The 12,931-nt window shown below is 35.3% G+C and overlaps 1 non-coding gene across 1 annotated transcript; it reads right to left on the bottom strand.

Annotated features, from left to right (window-relative positions):
- Nucleotides 1–181: 181 nt before the first annotated feature.
- LOC112495695 (small nucleolar RNA R71) lies at nucleotides 182–288 on the bottom strand. The gene has a single exon (XR_003062024.2). It is a non-coding gene; the product is annotated as a small nucleolar RNA R71 (small nucleolar RNA).
- Between the last annotated feature and the right edge of the window lie 12,643 nt (nucleotides 289–12,931).

The following is a 12,931-nucleotide window of genomic DNA, read 5'->3' as shown; positions in this document are numbered from 1 at the left end:
GTGCTCAAGTATGAGACCACAAGGTGTGACTGAAGAGCAGATTAAACTGCGTGCTTTTCCTTTCTCTTTAGATGGACTAGCTAAAGATTGGTTATACTACTTGCCTCCTGGATCGATTACAACGTGGAATGATTTGAAGAAGCAGTTCCTCGAGAAGTACTTTCCTGCTTCAAGAGCTGCTAACATCAGAAAAGACATTTGTGGGATCAGACAACTTCTTGGGGAGACTTTGTATGAGTATTGGGAGCGATTCAAACAATTGTGTGCCAGTTGTCCTCAGCATCAGATTTCTGATCAACTTCTTATTCAATATTTTTACGAAGGATTATCATTGATGGATAGGAGTATGATAGATGCTGCTAGTGGAGGTGTGTTGGTGAACAAGACCCCTAGTCAAGCAAGGGAGTTGATATCAAATATGGCTGCCAATGCACAAAAATTTGGCAGCAGGCAAGATCTCACTTCAAGGAAGGTGAATGAGGTAAATATTTCTTCTGTTGAACAACGTTTAGATAAACTTACTTCTCTTGTGGAAAAGTTTGTTGTAGGTAATGTGCAGCAGGTGAAGACTTGTGGTATATGTTATAATATAGGTCATTCAACTGATATGTGTCCTACACTTCAAGAAGAACCGATTGAACAAGCCAATGCAGTTGGAGGATTTCCAGGCATGCCTCAGAGGAGGTATGATCCTTATGCACAAACATACAATCCGGGATGGAAGGATCATCCCAACTTCAGCTATGGAGTTAGGCCGTCAGGATTCCCACAACAGTATCCACCAAGACAACCAGCACCTCCACAGTCAAACTCCAAGTCAGGTATATCTCTTGAAAAAATTGTTAAATCACTTGCGACTAACACTCAACAATTTCAGCAGGCAACTACAACAAGCATTCAGAACTTGGAGAACCAAATGAGTCAATTGGCGACTACAGTGAGCCATCTGGAGTCTCAAGTATTAGGGAGATTGCCTTCACAATCTGAGGTAAATCCAAAGCAAAACGTTAGTGCTGTCATCCTTAGAAGTGGGACGGAGTTGCAAGAGCCTAATAAGAAAGTGACAAAGCATGTAGAAGGTGAGCTTGAGAAGAATGAATTGATGCCTCAATCTCAAGATGCACAACCCACCAAAGCGAAACCCCTACCTATTGTGATACCTCCTCCTTTTCCAAGCCGATTTGCAAAATCCAAGAAGGAGGAACAAGAGAAAGACATCCTTGAGACATTTCGCAAGGTTGAGGTAAATATTCCTTTATTAGATACTATAAAACAAATACCTCGATATGCTAAAGTCCTTAAGGAACTGTGCACCTCCAAGAAAAAATTAAGAGGAGATGAAAAAGTTCATATGGGGGAGAATGTTTCAGCAGTTCTCCAAAAGAAACTACCTCTTAAGTGCAAGGATCCAGGTATGTTTACTCTCCCTTGTAAAATTGGTAGTGTTAGAGTTGAAAAGGCTTTGTTAGATCTAGGAGCTTCAATTAATGTCATGCCTCGTTCTATTTATTCATCTTTGAATATTGGTCCATTAAAAGAAACTGGCGTGATAATTCAACTAGCCGATAGGTCTAATGCATATCCTGATGGGGTATTAGAAGATGTCTTAGTACAAGTTAATGAGTTAGTTTTTCCTACTGATTTTTATGTACTTGATATGGAAGATGATAACTCCTCTAATTCTATTCCAATTTTGCTAGGAAGACCTTTTCTTAAGACTGCTAGGACTAAAATGGATGTACATAAAGGGACTCTCACTATGAAGTTTGATGGAGAGGTTATAGAATTCAATATGAATGATGCCATGAAATATCCTAGTGATGAACATTCAGTATTCTCTGTGGGTGTTATTAACCCTATAGTGCAGGAAGTTTTTTACAAGAAAAAGACGAAGACATTTCATGATAGAATGATTTTGAGAAAGGAGTTCTCGGTTGGTCAAAAAGTTCTTCTTTTTCATTCTAAACTTAAACTTTTTCCGGGTAAATTATGTTCTTGCTGGGTTGGACCTTTTATTGTTACTAATGTTTTTCCTCATGGTGCATTTGTGATTTGGAGTCCGACCTCTGACAGAGTTCTTAAGGTTAATGGTCATCGCTTAAAACCTTTTTATGAAGGTTTTTCGGTGAATATTGTGGAGGATATGGCTCTCGAGAGTCCCAATTATGGAGATTGATGCATAAATGTGTCTAGCCAAAGACATAAAACAAAGGCGCTTTTTGGGAGGCAACCCAAATGATTTGTTTATTTTGGTTTTTGTTTTATCTTCTTTTAGTTTTGATTCAGATTTTTTAAAAATAATGTGTTTGTTTATTTTGGCCAGAAGAAAATTTTTGATAAGGCGTGCCCACGTTTTAACTAATAAGTACTTCTGTGATTTTTAAAGTAAAATGGTTTTAAGACGTGCCCACGTACTTATTAGAAAAGTACTTCTGAAATTTTTAGTGTCACAAAATGATTCATCACTAAAAAAAAAAAAAAAAATTTAATTTTAATTTATTTTATTTCATTTTATTTTATTTATTTATTTTATTTATTTATTTATTTTATTTATTTATTTTATTTTATTTATTTCTTTTGTTCTTTCTTTTATATATATTTTTTTTATTTATTTAAAAAAATCATTGTTAAAAAAAAAATTTACTGTTCACAAAATCCCTAATTTTCCAGAAATTGTTTTCTTCTCTAGCCGTTTGCAGCACGCCAGCAGCAAACCAGCCAGCCAGAGAATGCAGCATCAGTCGCGCGCAACGCAAGCACCAGCAACGAGCACGCCCCGCAACGCAACTCAGAACCAGCTCTCGCACGCAATAGTCTCGCAGCAACACAGCCACGCAGCAGCTCTCGCGTGCAACGCAGCCACGCAGACAGCATCCTGCACGCAACCAGCCCCAAGCCACGCAGCAAGCTCCAGCCGAGCACGCAACGCAACAACCGTCACCAGTGTGCGCACCAGCAATCCCCCAGCGAGCAGCATCAACCGCAGCACGCAGATCCAGCGTCACCAGTTCGCAACATCAGTCCCATCCGCGCGCAACTGAACCAGCAGCCGTGTACCCGCAAGCTCCAGTCGAGCAGCAATAGTCCGCAACCAGCCTACGACCTACATTCCAGCCGCGTGAATCGAAATCCGTGACAAGATGGAGCAGAATTTGGCCGCATACTTCAAGAGTGTAGGATTTATCCCACCATTCCCGCCAAGCCCATAGACGTTATGAGGATCAAAGCTCACAATTCAGGGAAGTTTTTGCCTTTAATCTTTTATCCTTACGCTTTAATTTTTATGTGAGCTTTGATTATCTTACATTGGGGACAATGTAAGTTCTTGGTGTGGGGGAGGGATTTTTGCATTATTGATGTCTGGAATTATTGTTTTCACTCTACTTATCTTTTTTTCACTCTACTCATCCTTAAATGATTTTGGAGTTAGTATGCTTTATATATTATTAATTTTCTTTTCCTTTATCTCTCACTACTCTTTTCCCATCTATCTCACATTATTTACATCTATTTTTTTTCTATCATACTTTTTCATTACTCACATTTTATCTTTCATTTTTTTTTACTACATACATCTTTCTCGCTTATTATCCTTTTTACCTTTCCTTTTATATCTCACTCATACATTCTTCTCATTCTACACTACTATTGATGGTTGATTCATTTGAAGAGTGTACAGGATTTGATGGCAAATTTACCAACTTTGTGAGGATTTGAGCCTATGAGCAACCACTTTGCTCTAATTATTTTTGTTATGTGAATATCAATCCTAGTTTGTTTATTCTAGAACTTGCTTTATTATGCATGTTGAAGCCACATTATGGGATTTTATGCATTAAAATGATAAGGGCAAACCATTTACCATTTTTCTATTCTCGCATTTTCCTTTTTCTCTACCCGAAGACCTTTATTTGCTACCTTTGTTTGAGCCTTAACAATTACCCATCTAATTCTCTCCGTCTACTTAACCATTTTTTTTTTTTTGAGCCTCAATTTAAGGAGATTTTTGGACTCATTGTGTGGATATATTTTGTTGCTTTTTCTACCTTGTAATAAAGTTTCTCAATTAGATCAACAAGCATTATGCTTGAATTAAATTGTGCAAGGTTCGTTTCTTTTGTTTGATTCAAAAAAAAAAAAAAGAAAAAAAAGGAAAAAGAAAAAGAAAAATCGAAAAAAAAAGAAAAAAAAATGTTTACATTCTTGGTGACTTGAGTAGAAATAAGCATTTTGATATCATAAGTTCATTCAATGAGTTCATTCTTCTCATTTTGATCTCTTTTTCTTTCATAAACCTCTCTTTTTCATTTAACCTATTTAACCCCATTACAACCCTTTTAAGACCCTTGGATTTTTGCATTTTATTCATGTTTTGTGGATTGAGATGTGATATATAAGCAAGCTTATGGTAATAGCATTCTTTGATTTGATTTGAGTGCATAAATGACACCCTAAACACTTTGAGTGCATGGAGTGAAGTCAATGAGAGGGTTATTAAATCTTGTTACACTTGAATTTTGAATGGATCTTCTTAGTGATTGAATGTTTTTATTCTAGCTTATGAGATTCTGTCTTTAAAATCCTTGTCTCTCGAATGTTGAACGACTTAATTTCTTGAGGTATGCTTGCTTAAAATTGTTTTTGGATGAGTTGAGATGAGAATTTAGTGGAGATTTGGGATTAGTCTTGAGTTATATGCTTGAGGACAAGCATCATCTTGGTGTGAGGGAATTTGTTAGAGTGCAATTTAAGCACTAGTTTTACATTGTTTACTTCCCTTAATATCGATGTTTTGCACTTAATAATAGTGATTTACTTGTGTTTTACTTTTGTAGGTGCAATTCTATTGATTGGTGATAAAATTAAGCTACAAGATGATATTTAATGATGATTGTTCTCTTGGAGAAATTATGAGCGTCAGAAGAACTTTGTTGATAAGGAGTGGGCGCGTGCTGTCAACTACGGACCTGCAGTTTTTAGTTTAACGTGTTTTGTATTTTTGGTTATTTTTGTAATTACGAATTTAATATTTCAGATATTAATATTTTATTTTAAATAGAACTCTAAAAGAGAAGAGAGAGAGGGTATTTAAGGGAGGAATCTATTGTGAAAAAGGGGGATTTTTTGGATTGGAGAAAAAGAAACCCTAGATCTAATTTTTCTCTTCTCTCTATGAGGAACTAAACCCATTTTTTTAGTTGAAGGTTAATGAAGCTTTGATTCATCACTACTGTGAGATCTTTCTTGTGCTTTAATTGCTTTATTACTTTTTGGGTATTTGTTTATTCTCTGAATTATTTTCATGATTATGTTTGTTAATTAGGTAATTGGCCACTATTTAATTATCAACTTAATCTATTGTCAATTAAAGGATTCATCGTATGAAGAATTTAATGTTTGTGACAAATAACATAGCAGAGAGTTGTGTTGTGAGAATAAACAATCTAATTTAAATGAATCATCATATGTGTTGATTAGGATTTGGGTCTCTCTGGTTTTCAGGCTGTCAATTGATTAAATTCTATGATCGTATCTAGGGTTGTCTATCGATTAGGGAAATAACCAACGGTCGTACCTTGGTTATCGACTAGTTAAGGAGAGATTGGCTATTAGAGGGTCTCAGTAGCTATAACCGGTCTATTCATGAGTAATAATAATCTATATTTGAATCAATGATCAGTAGTCGAATCAAGCTGAGTTAATTCCTTCAACCAGAGCTTTCTCCAATTTGAATTACAACTTTAATTTGCATTCTTGTTATTTTTAATTTGATTTTTATTATTGTCAACAATTCCCCCATTTTACGTTTTACGTTTCAAAAGGATTTAAATAATTACCGATCTCTGTGGACACGACCCTGCTCAATCACTATACACAATTTATTTAGAGTAGGAATTTATTTTTGTTGGCTTCGACACCCATCACACCCATTCATTGATGATGAAACGCCAAGTTGCCTTGTTGCTGACGGAACCTGATGGTTGTCGAAGCCAACAAAAATAAATTCCTACTCTAAATAAATTGTGTATAGTGATTGAGCAGGGTCGTGTCCACAGAGATCGGTAATTATTTAAATCCTTTTAAAACGTAAAACGTAAAATGGGGGAATTGTTGACAATAATAAAAATCAAATTAAAAATAACAAGAATGCAAATTAAAGTTGTAATTCAAATTAGAGAAAACTCTGGTTGAAGGAATTAACTCAGCTTGATTCGACTACTGATCATTGATTCAAATATAAATTATTATTACTTATGAATAGACCGGTTATAGCTACTGAGACCCTCTAATAGCCAATCTCTCCTTAATTAGTCGATAACCAAGGTACGACCGTTGGATATTTCCTTAATCAATAGACAACCCTAGATACGATCATAAGATTTAATCAATTGACAGCCTGAAAAACCAGAGAGACCCAAATCCTAATCAACACATATGATGATTCATTTAAATTAGATTGTTTATTCTCATAACATAACTCACTGCTATGTTATTTGTCACAAACATTAAAATCTTCATACGATGAATCCTTTAATTGACAATAGATTAAGCTGATAATTAAATAGTGGCCAATTACCTAATTAACAAATATAATCATGAAACTAATTCAGAGAATAAAAAAATACCCAAAAAGTAATAAAACAATTAAAATATAAGAAAGATTTCACAATAGTGATGAATCAAAGCTTCATTATCCTTCAACCAGAAAAATAAGTTTAGTTCTTCATAGAGAGAAGAGAAAAATTAGATCTAGGGTTTCTTTCTTTTCCTCCAATCCAAATCCCTTTTTTTTCCACAATAGATTCCTCCCTTAAATACTCTCTCTCTCTTCTCTTTTAGAATTCTATTTAAAATAAAATCATAATATCTGAAATATTAAATTCGTAATTACAAAAATAGCCAAAAATATAAAACACGTTAAACTAAAAACTGCAGGTCCGCAGTTGACAGCACGCGCCCACGCCTTATCAACAAAGTTCTTCTGCCGCTCATAATTTCTCCAAGGGAACAATCATCCCTAAACATCATCTTGTAGCTCAATTTTATCACCAATCAATAGAATTGCACTTATAAAAGTAAATCACAAGTAAATCACTATTATTAAGTGCAAAACATCGATATTAAGGGAAGTAAACAATGCAAACTAGTGCATAAATTGCACTCTAACAGAACCCCTTGCGATCTGAAGATTAACGTCATGCTATTGATTTTCCATCGGGTATATTTGAGCAGTTGTAATAAATGAACGTCGTGCTGGCTATTTAGCTAGCTACTCATGCCTAGCTAGAAAATGGATCGCCAAATAATGTGGTTCCAAATTGTGGTCCTTTTAGTTAAAAAATTAATAATAAAATATTTTTCTTCTAATTTCTTTATTATTTTATAAACATTTTCTTATAATAAATATAGAATATAAAATAAAAAAGCACAAGAAAATATCTTCTTATTAATTTTTTATTCACATCAAAACATATATATGTGTGTGTATATATTATTTTTAATATTTAAATTTGTTATTTAAATTTCTATTTATTTCATTTATTTAATTTTTAATAAATATAAATAAAAGTGTATTTCAAAATAAAGGTAATACTGTAAAATTATAGTGCCGGCGGGTTATTGACTATTATGAAGATAATAACGGGTGAGTGATATATATTAATTTCAATATGGAAAAATTGGCAATCTCCCAATTGAAATTTAGTCATATAACCATAGAATTAGCAATCTCAATTTAAAAGATTAAATTAAAAAATTATCAATTTATGACATTTCTTATATTTTTATTTATTAATTAAAATTAATTACTTAATTATTTATTTTAGTTATTCTTTATTTTTTTATTTTATCGTTAAATTAACAATAATTTCATAAAAATGTATCAAGAAGCGTATAATAGTAAATGAAAAAATATTAGGTTTTTTATTACCCTTTATCTATAGGGAGGAAACAAGTAATTACAAATCTAGTTGGAATGTAAATAATTAAAAATGGATCTTTCAAGGATGAAACTTTTCCCCCAATCTAAATAATATTCATTGTCTGTTTATACATTAATTTATTGGTGCGAGTTTGCCACCTACAAAGTATTTTATTTTCACATTTAGAGGAGGCCGTTTTTTGACCTTATTATTATATATTAATTTGTTGGTGCATGATTAAAAGAAATTTACAGATAATAATTCTTGCTTTTAGAATGATTTAAATGCCATGCGTCACAATAACTTTAGATGCTTCAAAAAAATTAGATCAAGATGAACCATGCCCTCTGACCTTGTAATATGTAAGCAAATAATCCAATAAAAAAAATTGCGAATATCAGCTAATTAAAAGTTTAATAGAAATGTCTGACAACTAAAAAAAAAAGAATTAAATTTCTTTTTTCCATTAATCGGATTAGAGCCACCTCAAGAATTGAGGGTCGCGCAACCCTATTTAACCTAATATACATTCTCAGTCAATCTAGAAGAACTATGGCTTTGACTCATGTATTATTGATTTAAATTGTCATAGCACCACCAATTCTCGGAGTTCCCCGAAGATTTTGGTTGCTCCAAGTTCGATGGGTTTGTTAAAGTTTCTATGCATTGCACGGTAGACAAAAACCAATCAGAGAGATAATGATATAAGAATATCGATGGCAACTTCCTCGATTAGACTATTGTCTTATTAATGACAAACATGTTTGACAGATCTTGTTCTTGTTGCTTGTCAGATTTCTCATTTATCTGCTTTTGTTTTGTCAGCATGTTAGCTATGAAAACACTACCTGTGGATCTCTTGAACTTCCTGGCCATGGAAACCCTGGATGCAATTTTTATTGAAGTTGGTGAGTTCGTTACCATCTTCTTCTGCTCGAAAATTGCCGTCATTAGAAAACTCCATGGTAACATGAAAGCTCTTCAGAAAGAACTATGTTGAAAGCAGCAGCAGTGGACAGTCAACAGTTGAGCTCAGAGACACGTTGGCATGCCACCTAAGCTACACCTATCTGCAGCCAGCTAATGAGAGAAATGAGATGGATTTAATGAGGTGGCTGATGAATATCAGCACATGAGCATGGAAGGATGGAGATTCTAGAAGCTCTACATCATTGGTTAATGATAGCTATATTGACGGATCAATTTTTTTGCTTATTTCCAAGTGTTGTCCTTTAGCTAGCTGTCGTTTTTCATAGCTTGTGTATAAATAAGCCAATGCTTGTAAACTTTTATTCATTCGAGTTATTAATATTAATGGAAGTGCCTCTGGTTTATGCTCTGCTTGCATCAATAAGCAATTCTTAATGAATTTAAGTAACTAGAAGAACTCACAGAAAGGAAAAATGAAATTGAAGAAGATATCAGATTAGCTGAAAGTGAAGGAAAGTGTCGCATGTTGAAAAGTCAAAATCGTGTGGATATTTTGCAAAATATCCACACACGGTTTGAACGCGTTTTGAACGCATTTTGAACGTGTTTTGAACGCGGCTTTTTCTTGATATTTGTTTCATGAATAGTGCCAACATTTTTCCTATAAATAGCTAAGGATTTCATTCATTTTAAATCATCCCAAAATTGTTAAGCTTATAAGTTTCTAAGCTTTTGAGAGAAGTGTGTCTGGGGAATTTATCTTTCCTGCAGAGTGTCAGAGTACTGGGTATATTTGGGTTTCTAGGAAGTGAGATTCGTTACTCAAATATTGTATTCTATTAATTGTTAAATAAACAATTATTCTTTCTTGCCTCCGTGGATGTAGGTTTAATTACCGAACCACGTAAATTCTTGTGTCCTTTATTTTTCAGTAATTATTTGGTGAGCTTGATTCCGCATTCCGTGCACAACAAGTGGTATCAGAGCTCACGGTTCGTACTTGGGGGTATACGGTATTGTTCACGTATACGGTACTATTCTCGTATACGGTACTGTTCACAGAGGTACTATTCACGAATACGGTGGAGACGACCATTTGTACTTAAGAGACAGTCTATTGTAAGTAGTGTGTATTTTTGCATGTCTAGGAAAGTTCTGTAAAAAAAAGACGATAAGAGTCTAAGGATTCTGGTTTTTAATTGGGACCGGGTTCCCGTCCAATTTCCTGGGAACTTTCCTGGTGCATTTATTCACGCGAAATTAACATCATAGAGGCTGTTTTTCAAGTAGAAATAGTTTGTTGAGAAAATGGTAGAATGTGAAACTTCCAGAATTGGGGAGAGATCTACCGAGACTATTTCAGGAGACACTTCATATGGGAGGTGAGATTTGTCAAATCGCTATTCAGCACCTGTTATAGGAGGCCAGAAGATTGATGTTGAAAAGTTTGATGGGAAAATCAACTTCGGCATGTGGAGACGCGAAGTTATGGATGCCCTTATTCAAATCGATCTCGATATTGTTCTGAAAAATAAAAGACACTTATATGATGAAGAAATTTGGGATAGTATGAATGAAAAAGCTTGTGGTCAGATCAGATCTTGTTTAACTAAGGAGGTGAAATACTTGGTGAAAGATGAGGAATGTGCAATGACTTTGTGGCGTACATTGGAGGAGAAGTACCTGGTGAAAAGTCTTGAAAATCGCCTTCATGCAATGAGCCAAGTATATGGCTTTCGAATGAAGCCTGGGGTGTCAATGCACGATCATGTCTCAAGATTTGAAAAGTTACTTGCTGATTTGAAGAATCTTGATGAAGATATTAAGGATGAAGTCAAGACTATGATTCTGTTACACTCACTACCAGAGGAATATAGCCATTTTGTGACTACTTTGATATATGGGAAGAGTGTGATCGTCTTCAAAGATGTTTGCACAGCATTGACTAGTTTGGAGATTCGGAATAATGATAAAAATTCTGAACGAGCATCGTCTGAAGCTTTGGTGAGCAAAGATTGGGCGATGGAGAAAAAGAAGAAGCGTGGTGGAAAGAATTCTCGATCCAAATCGAGAAGCAGAAATCTAGCTCGTGATGAGTGTGCCTTTTGTCATGAAAAGGGCCATTGGAGGAAAAATTGTCCAAAGGCTCAAAAGAGAGATAGGAAGAAACCACCAGCAGCAAACATGGCATGGAAAGATGAGGATTCTGATTATTCACTAAGTATCACTCCTGCAGCATATGTAGCTAGTTTGAGTGAGTGGATACTTGATACTGGAGCAACCTATCATTTGTGTCCTAATAAGGAATGGTTTACGGATTTTCGTAATCTGGAATCCGGTGCAGTTGTGATGGGGAATGATAAACCTTGTCGCACAATAGGGATAGGAACAATTCGGCTCAAAATGTTTGATGGAATGGTCAGAGAACTCAAAGAGGTTAGATTTGTTCCAGAGATAAAGAAAAATCTAATTTCTGTGGGTGCTTTGGAAGCTAAAGGTTACAAAGTTACCATTGAAGATGGCACAATGAAATTTACACATGGGGTTATGGTGATTCTGCAAGGGGTGCGGCGTCACAATCTGTACTATTTGAAGGGAGGTACAACTGATGAAGCAAATGTTGTTGAGGCGCACAGTGACACCACCAAGCTATGGTATATACGACTGGGACATGCAGGAGAAAAGTCTTTGCAAACTCTGATGAGGCATGGACTTTTAAAATGTACCAAAACCTGTAAATTAAATTTCTGTGAACATTGTGTAGTAGGCAAGAAAACAAGGGTCAAGTTTGGTACTGCTAATCACGATACTCGTGAGATCCTTGAATATGTTCATAGTAATGTATGGGGACCAACCAAGACTGCATCAATTGGTGGAAGCCATTATTTTGTTACATTTGTTGATGATTTCTCTAGACGTGTGTGGGTGTACAGCATGCGAGCAAAGGATGAGGTTCTAGAGATTTTCGTGAATTGGAAAAAATTGGTGGAGACTCAAACTAGCAGAAAGATCAAAGTATTACGATATGATAATGGGGGTGAATATACTTCTGATCCATTCTTGCAAGTATGCCAGAACGAGGGTATTAAAAGACATTTCACGGTGAGACATACTCCGCAACAGAACGGTGTGGCTGAGCGTATGAATCGTACTTTACTGGAGAAGGTACGGTGTATGTTATCTAATGCTGGTTTAGATAAAATTTTGGGCTGAAGTTGTGAGCTACGCAAGTCACTTGGTAAACCGGTTGCCTTCTGCTGCAATTAGAGGTAAAACTCCTATGGAAGTGTGGTCTGGAAAGCATGCACAAGACTATGATTCCCTTCGTATATTCAGGTGTCCAGCTTATTATCATGTTAAAGATGGTAAATTGGATCCTCGTGATAGAAAAGCTATCTTTATGGGATTCAAAGGTGGAGTAAAGGGCTTCAAGCTTTGGGATTTCTAAGACAAAAAGTTTGTGTGTAGTAGAGATGTCACATTTGATGAAGCTTCAATGATAAAAGCTTCAAGTTCTCAGCAGGTAGAGAACAAGACCACAGAGGTATTGCAGCGAGTGGAGTTTGATGCAACTCCATATGTACCAGTTAGTTCTACATCAATAAATGGTTCAACTATGGAAGTGACACCTAGAGTTGAAGAAGAGGTTGTTTCTTCTGATGTCCCACAAAATGAAGAAACAATTGATGATTTAGATAATGATGATTTTATAGTAACAAGGAGGCCAAGAAGAGAGATAAAGAAACTCGGATGGCTTACTAAAGATATGGTGGTCGCCTATGCACTTCCAGTTATTGATGATGACATCCCCAACACTTTCGGTGAAGCATTACGCAACGGTGAAAGTGATCAGTGGAAGTTAGCCATGGAGGAAGAGATGAAATCTCTCCATCAAAATAAGACTTGGGAACTTGTAAAGTTACCAAAGGGGAAAAGGGCTATTGGTAATAAATGGGTCTACACCAAAAAGTAAGGATTTCCAAATCAAACAACTCCTCGATACAAGGCAAGGCTTGTGGCAAAAGATTTTGCTCAAAAGGAAGGTATTGACTACAATGAAGTTTTCTCTCCAGTTGTAA

Source organism: Citrus sinensis, chromosome 9, assembly GCF_022201045.2.
Source record: "Citrus sinensis cultivar Valencia sweet orange chromosome 9, DVS_A1.0, whole genome shotgun sequence".
NCBI classification, from domain to species: Eukaryota; Viridiplantae; Streptophyta; class Magnoliopsida; order Sapindales; family Rutaceae; genus Citrus; species Citrus sinensis.
The sequence above is the reverse complement of the archived record's forward strand: the minus strand, read 5'-3'. Positions and strand labels throughout refer to the sequence as shown.